We start from the raw sequence: 7144 nt of genomic DNA on the forward strand, positions 1-7144 counted from the left end.
CACATATACACACAAGGACTGACTTATACATAGAATAACAACACTACAACACAACAACCTTCACATATACACACAAGGACTGACTCATACATAGAATAACAACACTACCACACAACAACCTTCACATATACACACAAGGACTGACTCATACATAGAATAACAACACTACCACACAACAACCTGCACATATACACACAAGGACTGACTCATACATAGAATAACAACACTACAACACAACAACCTGCACATATACACACCAGGACTGACTTATACATAGAATAACAACACTACCACACAACAACCTTCACATATACACACAAGGACTGACTTATACATAGAATAACAACAGTACCACTCAACAACCCTGAACATATACACACAAGGACTGACTTATACATAGAATAACAACACTACAACACAACAACCTGCACATATACACACAAGGACTGACTTATACATAGAATAACAACACTACAACACAACAACCTTCACATATACACACAAGGACTGACTCATACATAGAATAACAACACTACCACACAACAACCTGCACATATACACACAAGGACTGACTTATACATAGATTAACAACACTACAACACAACAACCTTCACATATACACACAAGGACTGACTCATACATAGAATAACAACAGTACCACACAACAACCTTCACATATACACACAAGGACTGACTCATACATAGAATAACAACACTACCACACAACAACCTTCACATATACACACAAGGACTGACTCATACATAGAATAACAACACTACCACACAACAACCTTCACATATACACACAAGGACTGACTTATACATAGAATAACAACACTACCACACAACAACCTTCACATATACACACAAGGACTGACTTATACATAGAATAACAACAGTACAACACAACAACCTTCACATATACACACAAGGACTGACTCATACATAGAATAACAACAGTACAACACAACAACCTTCACATATACACACAAGGACTGACTCATACATAGAATAACAACACTACCACACAACAACCTTCACATATACACACAAGGACTGACTTATACATAGAATAACAACAGTACCACACAACAACCTGCACATATACACACAAGGACTGACTTATACATAGAATAACAACACTACAACACAACAACCTTCACATATACACACAAGGACTGACTCATACATAGAATAACAACACTACCACACAACAACCTTCACATATACACACAAGGACTGACTCATACATAGAATAACAACACTACCACACAACAACCTGCACATATACACACAAGGACTGACTCATACATAGAATAACAACACTACAACACAACAACCTGCACATATACACACCAGGACTGACTTATACATAGAATAACAACACTACCACACAACAACCTTCACATATACACACAAGGACTGACTTATACATAGAATAACAACAGTACCACTCAACAACCCTGAACATATACACACAAGGACTGACTTATACATAGAATAACAACACTACAACACAACAACCTGCACATATACACACAAGGACTGACTTATACATAGAATAACAACACTACAACACAACAACCTTCACATATACACACAAGGACTGACTCATACATAGAATAACAACACTACCACACAACAACCTTCACATATACACACAAGGACTGACTCATACATAGAATAACAACACTACCACACAACAACCTTCACATATACACACAAGGACTGACTCATACATAGAATAACAACACTACCACACAACAACCTTCACATATACACACAAGGACTGACTCATACATAGGTTAACAACACTACCACACAACAACCTGCACATATACACACAAGGACTGACTTATACATAGAATAACAACACTACCACACAACAACCTTCACATATACACACAAGGACTGACTTATACATAGAATAACAACAGTACCACACAACAACCTGAACATATACACACAAGGACTGACTTATACATAGAATAACAACACTACAACACAACAACCTTCACATATACACACAAGGACTGACTCATACATAGAATAACAACACTACCACACAACAACCTTCACATATACACACAAGGACTGACTCATACATAGAATAACAACACTACCACACAACAACCTTCACATATACACACAAGGACTGACTCATACATAGAATAACAACACTACCACACAACAACCTTCACATATACACACAAGGACTGACTCATACATAGAATAACAACACTACAACACAACAACCTGCACATATACACACAAGGACTGACTTATACATAGAATAACAACAGTACCACACAACAAGCTGAACATATACACACAAGGACTGACTTATACATAGAATAACAACACTACAACACAACAACCTTCACATATACACACAAGGACTGACTCATACATAGAATAACAACACTACCACACAACAACCTTCACATATACACACAAGGACTGACTCATACATAGAATAACAACACTACCACACAACAACCTTCACATATACACACAAGGACTGACTCATACATAGAATAACAACACTACCACACAACAACCTTCACATATACACACAAGGACTGACTCATACATAGAATAACAACACTACAACACAACAACCTGCACATATACACACAAGGACTGACTTATACATAGAATAACACTACCACACAACAACCTTCACATATACACACAAGGACTGACTCATACATAGAATAACAACACTACCACACAACAACCTGCACATATACACACAAGGACTGACTTATACATAGAATAACAACACTACCACACAACAACCTTCACATATACACACAAGGACTGACTTATACATAGAATAACAACAGTACAACACAACAACCTTCACATATACACACAAGGACTGACTCATACATAGATTAACAACACTACCACACAACAACCTGCACATATACACACAAGGACTGACGTATACATAGAATAACAACACTACCACACAACAACCTTCACATATATACACAAGGACTGACTTATACATAGAATAACAACACTACCACACAACAACCTTCACATATACACACAAGGACTGACTTATACATAGAATAACAACACTACCACACAACAACCTTCACATATATACACAAGGACTGACTTATACATAGAATAACAACAGTACCACACAACAACCTTCACATATATACACAAGGACTGACTTATACATAGAATAACAACACTACCACACAACAACCTTCACATATATACACAAGGACTGACTTATACATAGAATAACAACACTACCACACAACAACCTTCACATATATACACAAGGACTGACTTATACATAGAATAACACTACCACACAACAACCTTCACATATATACACAAGGACTGACTTATACAGGTGAAATAAGAGGTGATGAGGTACAGTGGTACAGAGAATATATCAGAGAGACTGAAATACATGTTAGCAGCTTACTGACATACATGCCTGAGGTAGATGTACATGGCAGAGTGTACCAGTATACGTACAATGTACAGTACAGTATATACAGCATGTACAGTACAGTACTTACAACATGCACAGTACAGTATATATGTCATGTACAGTACAGTGTATACAACATGCACAGTACAATATATACAACATGTACAGTACAGTATGTACATCATGTACAGTATGCACATCATGTAGAGTACAATATGTACACCATGTACAGTACAGTATATATAACATGTACAGGACGGTATATACATCATGTACAGTATGCACATCATGTAGAGTACAATATGTACACCATGTACAGTACAGTATATATAACATGTACAGGACGGTATATACATCATGTACAATACAGTATGTATATCATGTACAGTACAGTATAAACATCATGTACAGTATGCACATCATGTACAGTAAAGTCTATACACAATATATAGTACAGTATATACAACATGCACAGTACAGTATATACATCATGTACTGTACAGTATATACAACATGTACAGTACAGTATATATAACATGTGCAGTACAGTATATACATCATGTACAGTATATACAACATGTGCAGTACAGTACATACAACATGTACAGTACAGTATATACAACATGTGCGGTACAGTATATACAACATGTACTGTACAGTATATACAACATGTGCAGTACAGTATATACATCATGTACAATACAGTATATACAACGTGCACTGTACAGTATATACAACATGCACTGTACAGTATATACAACATGTGCAGTACAGTATATACAACATGTGCAGTACAGTATATACATCATGTACAGTACAGTATATACATCATGTGCAGTACAGTATATATAACATGTGCAGTACAGTATATACATCATGTACAGTACAGTATATACATCATGTACAGTACAGTATATACAACATGTGCAGTACAGTATATACAACATGTACAGTACAGTATATACATCATGTACAGTACAGTATATACATCATGTACAGTACAGTATATACAACATGTGCAGTACAGTATATACAACATGGTGGATTTATTTGACAGTGTTAAGTGTTCATTTGAATGACAGCCCGCAGAAAGAAAGTGTTTTTATATCTGGTTGTTTTGGGGTACAGTGCTCTGTAGCGCCTACCAGAGGGGAGGGGTTGGAACAGGTTGTGACCAGGGTGTGATGGGTGTGCAGTGATGCTGCCTGCCTGTTTCCTGAGTCTGGAGGTGTCTAAGTCCTGAATGGATTGCAGGTTGGATAAGACCAATGATGGTTGTGTCATCTGCAAACTTCAGGAGTTTAACAGACGGGTCACCTGAGGTGCAGTCATTTGTGTCGAGGGAGAAGAGTAGAGGGGAGAGAACACATCCCTGGGGGGCGCCAGTGCTGATTGTCCGGGTGCTGGAGGTGATTTTCCCCAGCCTCACCAGCTGCCTCCTGTCTGTCAGGATATGAACCAGAGAGGCCGTTATCTGAAATGTTAATATTTAGCTCTGTGTGTGTGTGTGTGTGTGTGTGGCAGGGGTGGGTTCAGTTTCATCCGGCAGGTTTATTGGCATCACCTCAGCGGCGCCCGGCCTGAACGGATCACAGGAGGACTCGACCGCTCCTGGTTTCAGTCTGTGTTTTGCTGCAGATCTGGCAGGGCCTGTCGTCCGCCATGGGAAAACAGGAATGGATGTCCAAAGACTTGCAGGTGAGATTCAACAAAGCAGAAGATGTGATCTGTGAGGAGGCATGTGAGGAATCGGTCTTTATCTGCAGAAGCGTGTTCGATGCAGCGGTGCTTGATGAATGTACCACGTGTAGCTCACCAAGGCACCACGACACGGACGGTTCGGACTGACAAAACAGTAAAATACCCAGAACAGGTCTCGTCATGGTGATGGGGACCGATGTTTATCGGGATGTCCATGACACTTACAGGGCTGATGTCACCGGTAGGCTCCGGTAGGCCCAAACTCTACCCCACACAGACTCACACCAACTGCTTCTGTCCTCATCTCTCGTCACTTTTTCAGTTTTGTCATTTATCCTCGACACGTGTGGTGACCTCCAGGGTGATGGCCAACAGGAGACACATAATGGGAGGACGCCTGCACGCGACAGCTTTTTACGTGGAGAGGCTGACGCTCCTGCAGCCACCACACGGTCCTTGGCAGGGGTGGCCAGAGTCCAATGGCATGGACAACCGAGATGATTGGGGTCCACCCTCAGTTGCAGCCTTCATCCACCTTCACTGCTGATGTGACCTGGAGACATCGTCCACCAGTTCCACTGTTGAGGTTTTTGTTGGGTCGTGCCTCATCTGGAACCTTTACCTACCCGCCTTGGGTGACCCTACCAAGAGCCCAGCTCTGGACGGCATAGCTCTTGGGATCATTGGTACATGCAAGCTTCTCCACCACGGCAAGGTGGAGATCCAGGAGAAGGGAAAAAGTCCAAAACTGCCATAACACCCTGATACCACCTGATCTCAGAAGCCAAGCAGACCTGGTTAGGACTTGGACAGGAGATCACCTGGGGGAGAAAAAATAAAAAATAGACCACAACTAACTGAAATGATATTGTGTACTTGTAAAACTAAACTAAACTAAAATAGAAACACAAGGAATGTCCATGTGGTCAGATGTTTCAACAGGCCTGCTGACGTGTCCACGTGTTTGGGTCATAATCTGACAAAAAAACATCTCGCAATAAAACAATACACCTGATGCCCAAACTGATAAAAACTGAACAATTTTAAATGAGAACTAAAATCAAACGAGCAAACCCACTGAAACTACTGTGAATTGAAAAAAATACTAAAAACCAAATAAAAACTAATGAAAAATACAAAACCCTCCATGCGTTTGTGATGTTTCATGTCAAAGGCAAAACATTTAGGTTTTCAGAGTAGAGCTGATTATCGTGGTCCTTCTGTCTGACCGGACTCGTGTCGACTGAGAATTTATACCCTGTGAAGTTGTGTGGGTCAGCTGGGTGCTTGTATGTTTCATCCATGGTGTGTGCGCACATACAGATGATCAGTCTGAACCGCCTGAAGTCTTAACAGTATGAAGTTGGAACAGTCTGAACAGACTGAAGAGTCTGAACAGTTTGACAAGTCTGAACAGTCTGAACAGCATGACAAGTCTGAACAGTCTGAAGTCTGAAGAGTCTGACAAGTCTGAACAGTACGAAGTCTTAACAGTATGAAGTTGGAACAGTCTGAAGAGTCTGAACAGTTTGACAAGTCTGAACAGTCTGAACAGCATGACAAGTCTGAACAGTCTGAAGAGTCTGAAAAGTCTGAACAGCCTGAACAGTCTGAAGAGTCTGACAAGTCTGAACAGTACGAAGTCTTAACAGTATGAACAGTCTGAACAGACTGAAGGGTCTGAACAGACTGAAGAGTCTGAACAGCCCGAACAATCTAAACAGCATGAACAGTCTGACAATCTGAACAGTATGAACAGTCTGAACAGTATGAACAGACCAGTGAGCTCCTTTCTGCGCTGGAGGCAGCCTCTCCTCTGCTTCCAGGCAACAGGAGACGTCTGTGGCTCTGATGGGCAGACGTCTCCAGTGCCAGGAAGAATAAATCAAACCAGAATAAAAAAAAATCAAGGCAACTTTATTGATATAAAAGGAGGGTAAAACATACAACTAAAAATACAGCCAGGTTAATACAATC

The sequence above is a fragment of the Lampris incognitus genome, chromosome 17 (genome assembly GCF_029633865.1).
Source record: "Lampris incognitus isolate fLamInc1 chromosome 17, fLamInc1.hap2, whole genome shotgun sequence".
Lineage (NCBI taxonomy): Eukaryota > Metazoa > Chordata > Actinopteri > Lampriformes > Lampridae > Lampris > Lampris incognitus.